This window comes from Setaria viridis, chromosome 6 (assembly GCF_005286985.2).
Source record: "Setaria viridis chromosome 6, Setaria_viridis_v4.0, whole genome shotgun sequence".
Taxonomy (NCBI): Eukaryota; Viridiplantae; Streptophyta; class Magnoliopsida; order Poales; family Poaceae; genus Setaria; species Setaria viridis.
This window is the reverse complement of record NC_048268.2, coordinates 18347392-18359791: the sequence shown is the minus strand read 5'-3', so window position 1 is coordinate 18359791 and position 12400 is coordinate 18347392. Positions and strand designations below refer to the sequence as shown.

General features: G+C 45.2%; 1 pseudogene; it reads left to right on the top strand.

Moving 5' to 3' along the window:
- Positions 1-12400, top strand: part of LOC117860377 (uncharacterized) — a 54976-nt pseudogene that overhangs the window by 19463 nt on the left and 23113 nt on the right.

Here is a 12400-nt window from a genome sequence, read left to right as displayed (position 1 = left end):
TCCGAGGTGGTTCCGCCACATGTAGCCTACCTCGTATCCCTACAAAGTCGGAGGTCTGGTTCGAGCGATGGTGGCTCTGGATAGGGGTTTATACCATTGGATCTAGAAGTGCAATTGCCATCATCAGGAAGTGGAAGGTGACTGTTGACTAATAGTAATAGCATGTCACCTATGTTATTACTCTGAACTATGGTTATGTGATCTTTTGGTACCGAAAGAACTTGCTATTTAAAGAATGCTTTCATGATCTCAACAGAAGCTCCTTTTGTATATGCTTGTAAGTGTAGAAATTGAAGTGTAGAATCTTCTTGATGAAGTGTCAGGCAAATAGAAAATATCTAGCTCCCTTAGGTCCTTCGTTGTATTGGTTAGGTTCTTATAGTGGCCATGCCATGGTTCTTAAGCAGGTCCAAGAGGAGGCAACATTCCTCTGGAAGAAGCTTGGGGAATCTTGATCCAGTTGATGAAGACTTTCCATTGGAGCAAGAAGTGAGGGACTTCAAGATGAGAAGGCTTTCAGATTTTGGGCCAACTCCTGGTTGGTTGTGTCTCTTTCCTTTATTCACTCTGTTATATATAAACATGTGAAACTGTTTTCTCAAGCACGTGAAACTGTTTGAACCAGCATAGAATTAAACAGTTAACATTCGTTTTAGACCTTCTGGAAGAAACCGAACCGACTCAAACCCCATATGAGAAGCGCTACATCAAGGTTACTCAGCTGGAACCGTACGGGGACATCTTGATCTCCAGGGGAGTGAAGATGTGAACTGGTGCTGCAATGTTGCGAACAGTTTCGCTGCGGAGGTTCTTGCAGTGCCCACATCCGTGTTAATATTATGCAGCAGTCACATTTTGCACAGGAGGTCTTGTAGGTTATATTATTATTGCTTATGCTGAAGAGAAGGAAAGGAAGCAAAGTTATAAGGCAGTAGATTTGTGTTAAGTCACAGGAATGTTCTAAGCTATGTTGATAGGAAGCTGTAGGCTGAGGAGCAAAAGGAGAAATCCGTCCAAGGAAGTTATAGGATTACGAGCTAGCCGGCGGTCGGCGACGAAGACCAACGTGTGGTGCGGAAGAGGCGGATGGAGATGACGGGGCTGTGGTGCGCGTGCAGCTCCCGGAGGAGCAGGCCATGGTCAAAGATCGATCGCCGGAGCACCAAGAACTTGGTGACGAAGACTAGCGCCGGTGGCCCAGGAGGGAGCTTCCCCTTGCATGCTCACGTTGGGTTCTTGCGGCCATGGGCGTGGTGAAGCAAGAAGAGGAGCGAGTCAATAAGTGAGAGCAGGGTGCAGAGGCTAGGTGGATCAGGGATGGATTGCTCCATGGTTGCGGCTGTTGTTGGTGCGCTCTGAATGTCTGATTCTCTGGGTGCGCAGTTAAATACACTTACTTCACGTTAGGTCTAAAAACTAAACTATCAGACTATTTTTTTTAATATTAAAATGTGGTTTTTTCTTCCAACCGTCATGATTTTTGAAAAAAAATCTCAACTTTTTCGTCATCAACCCGCAGTCATGGGAGTTAATTATTTTAGGCTCGGCCATCGAGAAAAGAGGTTGTGCCTACCCGCACCAACTCTTGCGCTCCCGTACGCTGCGCCGGCCACACCGGCCATCACGGGGCCCGTGCGCTACGTCTAGCCATGCCGATCATGGGCCCTGGGCGCCGGCCACCGAGCAGCGTGGCCGGTGTCGCCACGGTTGGGGTGACCACATGGTGAAGAGAAAAGCTCCCGTTTTCGTGCACCAGTGCCCAACGGATCCGCCGTCGTTAACCCTCCGGAGCTGCCCTAGCATGAGGGGGCCACTTCACTGCCGATGGGAAGCACCACTTCCTCCCGCATCATCGTTTTTGTCGATAACCCCAGCACCTTGGCCACCATCTGGTTGGGAACACCCACCTCAATGACGTTGATCCCCTCCAGATTCGGAACTAAGGCCTCCACATCTAGCAATTGGGGGCCCGATTTTGCACTTGGTTGCAACGATTTGGCGTGCATTATAGAAGGGAGGTGGATAGAAATGAGAAGAAAAAGAGAACACACTCCTGCTCATGGCGACTAGAGGCGCTGTGGCCTAGCGCTCGAAGCGGGAATGAGGCTAGGCACGGGAAGGACGAGCGCTTGCCTGGGCGACGGCGAGAACGAATATGGATAGAGCAGAGGTTAAGTGGTGATTTTTTTTATTTCCATGTGTGGATCCCACGTAATAAACAGATGGTATCAAACCACCCATAAATGTTTTCTACTACTATACTTGCAAAGAGAGGACTGCTAGGACAATGCACCAACAAATTGTGAAAAGAAGCCAACGTATTAAGAATAAACCAATAATAACGTGAGAGCAAGTAAGGACCCGTAGCAACGCACGGACATTTCTACTAGTAATAATAATAAAATTTTAAATACTAGTAATAATAATAAAATTTGAAAATCCTATCTCTATCTTTAGAGGCCCAAATTCACTCTGAGCACCACACTCCTAGCATTTCTACTAGTAATAATAATAAAAGTTTAAATACTAGTAATAATAATAAAAGTTTGAAATTCTATCTCTATCTTTAGAGGCTCAAATTCACTCTGAGCGCCACACTCCCACTAACCCACTTAAGCTTTCTACGCTTCATATAAAAGGGTTAACCGGGTTGATGGCATTGACTCTAGAAACCTTATATGTTAGTGTAACCCACCCTCAACAAGTAAGGTGGGACTAAACCCCCTACAAACTTGCATCAACACACACATGGGCCACCGTGGGCCTAATTCAAACTGGGCTGAATGTCACATTACTAATTATTGATGTAGCCTCATGTATATGTGAAGTAGTGACCTTTTTGGGTTGCTTTGTTTATTTGTCAACTATCTCTGTATAGCTCTTACAAGACTACCTTCAGATGTATCGAACCAAGTTAATATCTGTTTGTTTCTGCTGCATTCAGATGAACGTGTCATCATTACATATTACTTTTCCGTCTGAAGGTGAATTCAGCAAATTGAAGGAATTACAAGAGGTGCTAACACATTACGAATTACGATATTAATAGCATTTCCTTCTGGATGGTTCAATGCTTGAAGTTGGGACTTAAAGTTCTAACCATATTACACTGCAACTTGGGGGTTTCAGTACTTGGGTGGGACATCTAGTTTTAAGAAAATCTTGGTGGACTAGAAGTGCAAACAAGCTCACAGTTTGGGTGCAGCTACTATTTCCCTCATATACTGTTAAGTCAAGGCATTTTTCTGTTCTTTTCCCACAACCTCTCATGTTTGTTAAAAAATATGACACTTGGTTGTTGATATACTCTCTATCATTTTCTGTTGTAATTTATCTGTAAATAGTGGTGAATCAGCTTGTTTTAGCATTCTGGTTAGACTTCCTCTGTGGGCCATGAGGTCTTATACCTGTTTTGGCTCACTTCTTCCTTTATTAGTGCCAAAAAAAGTAGTTATCTTTACCAGATAATTGTAGCTAAGAGGACACATTTCAGATAAAGCATAGCATGTGGACCATCCTTTTAAAACAGTGGATTTTTTATGGAATCACTGCCTTGTTGATTCTATGCTAAACTTTGTGAGATTACATGTTAGTTGGCTAGTTTATTGTGATGTCTCAATGTTTGCTGATATTCTTTGTTCACCATGTTTTTTCAGTTTGATGAGTTTCTGATGGATTTGAAGCAGCCTAAACGGAAGAATACCAGACAAGAATGTAAAAAGGTTTACCTTCTTTTGGCTTAATTGATTCAAATGTGCTTGTCAATTGAGGATAATCTTTTGTGGAAACTTCCCAGATTCCTGCTCAAAATTTGCAAATGAAGCTACTTCGTGGAGACAAAATAAAGGTAATTATAAGGGAGAGATAGTTCTTTAATCGTACTCTTCAGTCACTTCTTTTACATTATCATATTCTTCACCAATATCTCAGTAGCTTTGTTGCTTTCTGGACAGCTTACTTATAATTATTTGCATTCACATTGCAGAGCAGCCACTGGGACACCTTCGTTCTATAAATTCTACCGTAAAACAACTGATAATCAGTTTGGTTTCGCATTCTTCTTACCTTTGTATATTTTTTTATTCTATACCTAACATTATCCCATGTTGTTCTTGAAATGGTTGTTCATCTTCTGTTGGCATTCATACATATCATGATGCAGCACCATTCTTGTTGACTCATGCTTCGACTTGAATTCCGGTTTCCATTTCTTCTTATTTACAATGTCACATAGTTTTCCCTAGGTTTGTCTAGTTTGTTTTATCTGCGCCCTCTGTTAAACATGTATGATTTTTTTAAAGGATTAATATTTAAGTGTGCTACTGTGTATAAGAACTCAAATTAATCAAAGCAAGCAAGGAATATAAGTTTAGCAAATTATCAGGCAAAAAGGTAATTTAATCCAGCTAAATGGCCACTTAAACAGATACAGTTGGCCATTGTGTAGTGTTTAAACGGGCTAAATGGTCATTTAGGAAATAAGGATTGGAGTTTGAACTTTGAAGTAATAACTGATAAATGCATGTGACTGCTAGCACATGGCTTTTTACTTGGGTCTTGTTTAGTTGCCCAACTTTGGACAACCCAAATTCCTGTAGCAACACTGTAGCATTTCGTTTGTATTTGTGAATTATTGTCCAAACATTGACTAATTAGGCTTAAAAGATTCGTCTCGCAAAGTACAACAAAATTGTGCAATTAGTTTTTAATTTCATCTACATGTAGTACTCCTTGCATGTACTGCAAGTTTGATGTGATGGGGAATCTTCTTTTTGCATAGTGCTAAAGTTAGGAGTTGGGGGTGAAATAAACAAGAGCTTGAATTGGAAGAGGCAACAAAGTGACCCCCTTCACCTTTTTGCACTTTGTTTTTGTTACACGTGAGGCGACAGCGACAGGTGCCACTGTTGCTGACCAGCAAGCGGTGCGCCCATGCCCTGGCAAGATGACGACGCTACAGCGCATCCTTCCAAGCGCGGGATCGCAGGCTCGTGACCCACACACATCTGAGCCCCCTGCGCCTGCTAGGGCCGAGCTACTCCCTGTTGAGCTGCTGCCACGGCAGCCCAGCCCAACTAGGCGCCATGAAGACTCTATGCTGATCGAAGTTGTTGCCTGCCGGTGCAAGACCCCAGCGCCAAGCACGGCCAGCCCCTACGACAACGGCTCGTGCAGCCTAGTGCCACGACCCGCGCAACACACCTCACCGATTCGAACTTTACTCCTGGCGTGCGCGCACGAGAAACATTCCCCCGCAAGATGCAGTGGCCGACCACCTAAATGAGTGCACCGCCCCAACTGTTGCGGCCACACCCACGCCACCGCGCGGCACTACACCACCGGCAGCCTTCCAACGGCCAGCGAGGCAGTCTGACGTCCCCGGCCACGCCGGCCCCACGAACTGCGCCTCTGGACTCGCCTGCTGCGCCAGGCTCCTCGACGGTGGCAAGACAGAAGAAGCGGCTTTCATAAACAGCCTGCGACTCGCCATTCAAACGCCATTTTTTTTAGAAAACAGGAGCGGTGTTGAACCCTATAAAACAAAGCGGAATTAAGGTCTCACAAAGAAAGCAAACAAAACAAAGCAGAAAGGAAAAGAAAGACTAATACACAGATCTCTGGATCGTTTCAAACTTAAAAAGAGTGCATCCAGACTTCCATTTGCTGAACCAAACTTGGTCGTGCCCTTAGTAGCAGGGCACTAAATTCATCAAGAAACTTCTGTTTGCAGTTCATGGTGAAGGGGTCCAAGTCGTTAAACAACCAGTTATTCCTTGTAGTCCAGATGCTCCATATTATTAGAATGATAATCTCCATGTAAAAAGGAACTTCCAGTTTATGCTTGATTTGTTCAATAATATTCCAGTAGGATCTTGTGGATACGTACGTGACACCGATCTGTTGCCAACACGCTTTGGCAAAATTGCATCTGAAGAAGAGATGGTTAATTGTTTCTCTTTTCTGCAGGATACACAGTTCGCAAACAAATGAGTCTAGATTCATTCGTTTTTGTGGCGGAACCGCTTGGATTAGCTTAGCTAAAGCACAAATAAGTCACCTGACACGCAGTCTTATGCTTTAACCAAGTTAACTCGGCAGTCCGTTGGACTTCATCCGATAGGACCACTATACAGGACCGGATTAGTAGAGCTCACACGAAGGTGAGTGGTTCCAGAGAATACAACAAATCATCCCACTTAAACAAATACATTAAATTTTTCAACTCGGGTTCGAATTTCACAAAGTTTTACAGAGTTCATAAGCAGCAGAAAAGATAAACCAGTTGGAAGCTAGCGCCGGGGTCGGATGTCATGGATGAGGCCGATCCTGACATCACTGCTCCCTATCCTCGTCGACCGAGGAGGGATCCCACTCGACCGTCCACCCAGGCGGGAGCTGGGGAGGCCAAGTACCAGCAACAAACTCAGGGGCTTCACCTTCACCTGAAAGATGTGCCACAAGCAAGGCTGAGCAACTATGCTCAACAAGACTTAATCGACCGGTGGATACTACTCCACCAACCTCTAGACATGCAAGGCTTTTTGGCTGAGGGGTTTGTTTTTGCCAAAAGCAACTACAGTATGTCCTTACTTTCAAGATTTTAGCTCCCAGTTCTAAGTTTGTTTTACCAGACTAAGTTAGCGGCTATGCTAAACAAGCAAAAGTTCCCAAGCAATTTATGACAAGAGACACAATTCATCATCATCCAGTTCCGTTCTTACTCAGTGTAGCATAGCGATCAAGTAGTCCCAAACTGTGAGAGGCAGACGAATCGATTCGAATTTCTTAACCATGCATGGCGAACCTAATCTCACGATATCCGCGCACCACGAAGGTCGCTTCATTTGTCAGCCGTCCCCATCAATTCCCAGGCGCGCGTCAGGTCCAAACTTCCCTTGGCATGCAATGCTTCACAGTCCAGACCTCTTGCCGTACTGTGACCGCACTTGCACCCACATGATGCACCATGGGAACCTCGTTCCAGGGACAGCAGGGGTATAAGCCACGCCCTAGTTCAATCAGGTACTAGGTTTCCCCATCCCATACTAGGTATGAGATTAGTACTTTCAAACACTTGATCACGAACACCAACACTTTTCGACCTTAACCAATTTCATGTAGACAGACAGGGCCATCCACCAACCACCAAAATAGTTCACAAAACCCTACCCCGTCCATCGTCCTTATAGTTGTAACAAAAGGAGAACAAACAACTCCTATAACTCGCGAGTGACAGGGAATCACTCAACTTTTACCGAGTCCTGTTAAGCACTGCAACTACTCAGCCTATCATACTAGTGTTCAGATCAAGGAAACTAAGTCATGCATCTACGGTTCCAAACAACTCCTGAACATAAATGCACATACATACAACAGAAGGCATGCGCAAGTTTAGAAAGATTGGGTGATGCTCCGGGGCTTGCCTTCAAGCGGGGTGGAGGTGAACTGGTCTAATGCGCTCTTAGGTTCAGCTCCTGCAGGCGGCAGCTCGGCTACAACTCTGTCTTTTGGCACCGGGTGCAGCTTGTACGTGCCGTCAGCGAGGTTTAGCTCTACACGGAATGCAAATGCAAGGGTCAAACACTTAGACGGTTATTTCAACAACACTTTGCAAGGATTTAGCCCAGAAACTGTAGCAAAACTACAGGAAAGGTGTGAAACCCATTTTATTGGATTCTACTCAGAAAGAGAATTCCAACCCAAGTGATTTCACATTTCTCTGATTTTTCCTCGAGTTAAGATGGATTTCCCAAGCTTCTGTTGATTTAGAACACGATAAAAGAGTCAGATTGGGAAAAACTTTCGATCTGACCCTTAAACCTAAGGAATAACTGTACCGGGATCCTCAGACTTAACACAGAGAAGTCCCCAAAATTTTACACAGATACCCTCGGTCACAAGAAAAAGATACAGCTAAGCCCTCGGGTGAGGCGGACAGGGGTTGGGCAGAACAGATAGGGTCGGGCGAGACGGACAAGGGTTGGGCAAGCTGGAAAAGGGTCGGCAGCTTACCTTTGGGCCTACTGATGAAGTCTTGGGGTCGGGAAGAAACAAGCTCAGGCGGAATGTCGAAAGGCATTAAGGCTCGGGCGGCAGCGGGGTCCGGCGGTGCTTCAACGGCGGTGGTGCTTCTTGTGGACAACAAGCAAGCTCTAGCACAGCGTGAAGGAAGCAAGCGGCTAGTGGGGTTGGAAAGGCGGGTGTTGAGTGGAGAGAGGGAATCCCACAAAGAGCTTAGGCGGCAGCACTTGAGCACGAAACAGAGGAGGGTGTGGGAAGGGCAAGGATGGCGGAGGGAACTCCGGTAAGAGGCTTCGGTACCCTTTTTATAGCTGTGCGGAAGTGTACGAGCTCAAGCGGTGCGAAGATAAGATCGAGGGAGAAGGAGTGCTCTGCCTCAGCGGCGATTGGTGGGCGGCTCCATTGGCCGGCGAAGCGGAGCTCCGGGGACAGGCTCTTATGGCATTGGGCAAGGAAGACAGCGCTAGGCAAGTGTGGTTTTGCCGGGCAGAAGGACTGGCGAGGTCGAGCGCGTGCCTGGTCACGTCAAGCACGGGATTGGGTGCGGCGACTCGATATCGGTGGACAGGAGGGAGGGAAGGGGGCACTGCAGGCGAGGGCGCTGCAGGCGAGGTGACAGGGCGAGCGATGCAACGCGAGCATGCGTAGATTAGCGGCTTGGCCGTGGCATGCTACTGGCGAGGCAGGGGAAAAGGAGTTGTCACTGCATGTGCAGTGGTTGGCGAAGGCGGTATCGTCGCGGGGCGCGCACGCGGGCAGCGCGACTGAGGTACGACGGAAAAGCCGGAAGGCGTTGGGGGCACGGCCAGGGATCCTGGTGAGGAGATGCGCGCGGGAGGTGAGGCAGCACTGGCGCGGTAGCGGCCAATCTTCGGTCGCAGCGGCGGCAGGGCGCCCTACGCGGCTGGCAAGGTCTCGGGCGAGACGAGACGGGACGGAGAGTCTGCAGGGCACTTCTGCACGCGATTGGGAAGAAGGCACGCTGATCCATCGTGTCACGGCTGGCGATTGGGCGAGGCGGCGCTTGCTGGTATGGTCGTGCCACGCGGCGGCGGTGCTCTGAAACAGGGCGCGTGCGCGCTCTGGCGCTCTTTGCCTGATGATCCGCGGAATCCTATTTTGGGTCCATCTTTCAGCCTCATGACCTCCCGATTTCCATACTGCACCACTTGGACTCCCTTAACAAGAGTTGTAGAACACCATCTAAGGTCCAACTTTCGTAATTGGGTCGAGTTCAAAGATGCAGTGGATTCGGAGATCCAAGGCCCCAAAGTTTGGAGGAACACTGGTTTTGGGACTTAGAGAAAAACGGCGGTTTGCTGAGTTTCAGGGGTCGGGGCCGATTTGAACTGCAGATTTGGGGATCTTCAGAGGTGAATTGGATCAAGGTCCAATTAACAAAGTTAAGACAGAGACTTCGTTCTCCAACTTCTATAAAGAGTTTTCTTGGTGTCCTGCTCAACTTTCCAAAGATAAGTCCTCCTTAAGTTGCTAGGTTGGGCTGAAAACCAGACTTAGCCAGTATAGCTCAAGAAAAGCTGAGTCAACTAGATTAGGGAACTTGTCTCAAGATTAAACTCGGCTTCATTAATCCAGGTCGTTACAGTTTTCTTCCTAGAATATCCCTTGTTGGCAAACGATCTACTAACAGCAGCCAGAAGAAAACTTTATGTTTCATTTGGCATCTGGATCTCCAAACCCATTTGAAAGATGGATGCACCCTTCTCTGACCAATGGTTGCTTTATAAGCTTTACTTGTTGAAAATTGTGTTGTTCCCCAAATGTATGACTATTGATCTTGTTCCCTTTCCATGACGATGCTAGAAATGTGTTGTTGTAAGTTACTTAGCTGCTCATATGCTTGTGTTGATAATGGTAAGTTGAAGTTGTTGATCAATTCTGAGTGGTTGAACACAGCTCGGCATGTGGCATGGCATTCTGGTTGGTGGCAAAGGAAAATAATTCGGGATAGCATTGACATGGTATTAGACCATTCCATAAATCCTGCCAAAACAAGATAGTTGAACCGTCTGCCAAAGATGCAAATGCAATTCCTTTGTATTTGTCCAATAATTTAACCACATCTCTCCACCAGAATGATCCTTTACGCTGTTGCCCTGGAAGCTTTCCTTGTTGGTAGTAATTGTCCCAGACTAGGTTGACCCATGGGATATCTGCTCTGGAATAGAACTTGTGTAAAAATTTAAGAAGTAGGGCATCATTATGAGCCTGTGTATTCACCACTCCTAGACCTCCTTATTTTTGGGGTACACATACAATCGTCCAAGCTGCTTTCGATGGTTTTTTTGAGTTAAGATCCAACCCTCTTCATAGACAATGTTTCCTGTATTTATCAAGTTGATTGATGACACCTTTGGGTAACTTGATAGTTGATGTGCAAAAACTGTCGAGGAGGATAACACTGAGTTAACCATTTCCAATTTACCACCTTGGCTCAAATAGACAGACGTGGAATTAAGCCTTTTCTCAACTCTTTGAATTAGAGGTAAGAAGTTTTCTATCTTTGGCTTTGTTGTCCCCAGAGGCAGGCCTAAATAAGTGAAGGGTAACAACCCTTGTTGGCAGTCTAGGATTGATGCTAACTACTGCAAGGTTTGGTCACTGATGTTAAGTGGTACCATCACCGATTTGGTGTAGTTTACTTTCAAACCAGTTGACATAGCAAAGGTGTCTAACACTTGTTTCAAGGTGTCTCATCTGTCTCGGGCATGCTTCCATGATGAGCAAGGTATCATCAGCATACTGTACAATCGAAAAATCCGATCCTGCTCTTTCAGGGATTGGCAAATTTAAATGAGATAGGTCTTTTCCTTTGTTTAGGATGGTTTGCAGTAGGTCTGCTGCTAACACAAAGAAGAGGGGTGATAATAGATCACCTTGCCTAACCCCTCTTTTGCAGTGAAAAGTTTTCCCAGGGACACCATTTAGCAAAACTGATGAGGTTCCTGAGTTTAAAATGCTTTCTATCCATTTCAGCCATCTTTGTCCAAAACCTTTGTGTTTCATGATCTCAAGAATTGCCTTGTGTTCTATCTTATCAAAAGCTTTCTCAAAATCTAATTTGAGGATTATCAGTTCTCTCTTCGATGATTTGCAGATATGAATGTATTCATAAGCCCATGCCAAGCAGTCTTGTATGGTTCTCGTCTTGATGAAACCATATTATTTTTTTGTGAATTAATCTCTTTATTACCTTTTGCAGTCTCTCTACAAGGAGTTTCGTGAGGAGTTTTAATGCTGAATTGAGCAAAGAGATTGGCCTAAAGTCCCCAGCCATAATTGGATGTTCTGTCTTTGCTAGCAAAGCAATGTAAGATGAATTGATGCTCTTAAGGCATAGATCCCCTCGATAGAATTCATCAACCAATTTGTAAAAGTCTGGCGCTATTAGATGCCAACATTTTTTAAGAAACTCTTCATTGAAGCCATTAGGTGCTGGTGATTTATCATTGGGTAGTTCAGAGATTACTTTATCAATTTCTTCCTTGGTGAATGGTTCCTCAAGCCATCCGAGATTGTCATCCTGACTTAGAAGGTCTTGTAGTTGAAAGTACATATGAGTATAATCTGACCTGCCCATTCTATCTTTGAAGGAATTCCAAAGTAGAGCAGCTTTGGCTTCATGGTCACTTAATTGATTCCCATTTGTGTCTGAAAGGTAGCCGATGGTGTTGATCCTATTCCATATTGTGGCATTGGCATGGAAAAACTTTGTACATTCATCCCCCATTTTAATCCAGTTTACCTTCCCTCTTTGTCTCCAATATGTCCTTTGTTGATTGAGTAAGTTCTGCAAATGGTTGTAGATGATCATTCTGAAATTCCATTCTTCAAGAGTAAGATCCCTTGTTTCCTCAATTAAGTCCAGAAAAAGCAGAAGGTCTTTCGTGTTCTGTATCATGCTTGCTAAGTTTGGTAGAGTAGTTTTCCAAGCTTTGAGGACTCTCCTGATGTTCTTAAATTTGGCAGTTAGTACTTTCGCTTGATCAGTATGAGAAATAGGGAGACTCCACCCATGGGATAAGACTAGAATGAAGTTACCATGTTGTAGCCAGAAATTCTCAAATCTGAAGATTGCTGGTTTCGGTACATTAGTTGAGACAGAGATGATGCACGATGAGTGGTTCGAGGAATCCCTTGACAATGTTGATGCAAAAGAGTTTGGGAATGTTAAAGTCCAAGCATTTGATGTGAAAAACCAGTCAAATCTTTCCAAAAGAGGGTTACATTGTTTATTTGTCCAGGTGAAATTGGCACCTCTTAAAGGAAGTTCCACTAACCTTAGACTGCTAATAGCACTGTTGAAGGCCAACATGTCTTGAAAATTTCCTCCTGGTTTGTTTCTATCTTGAGGTTT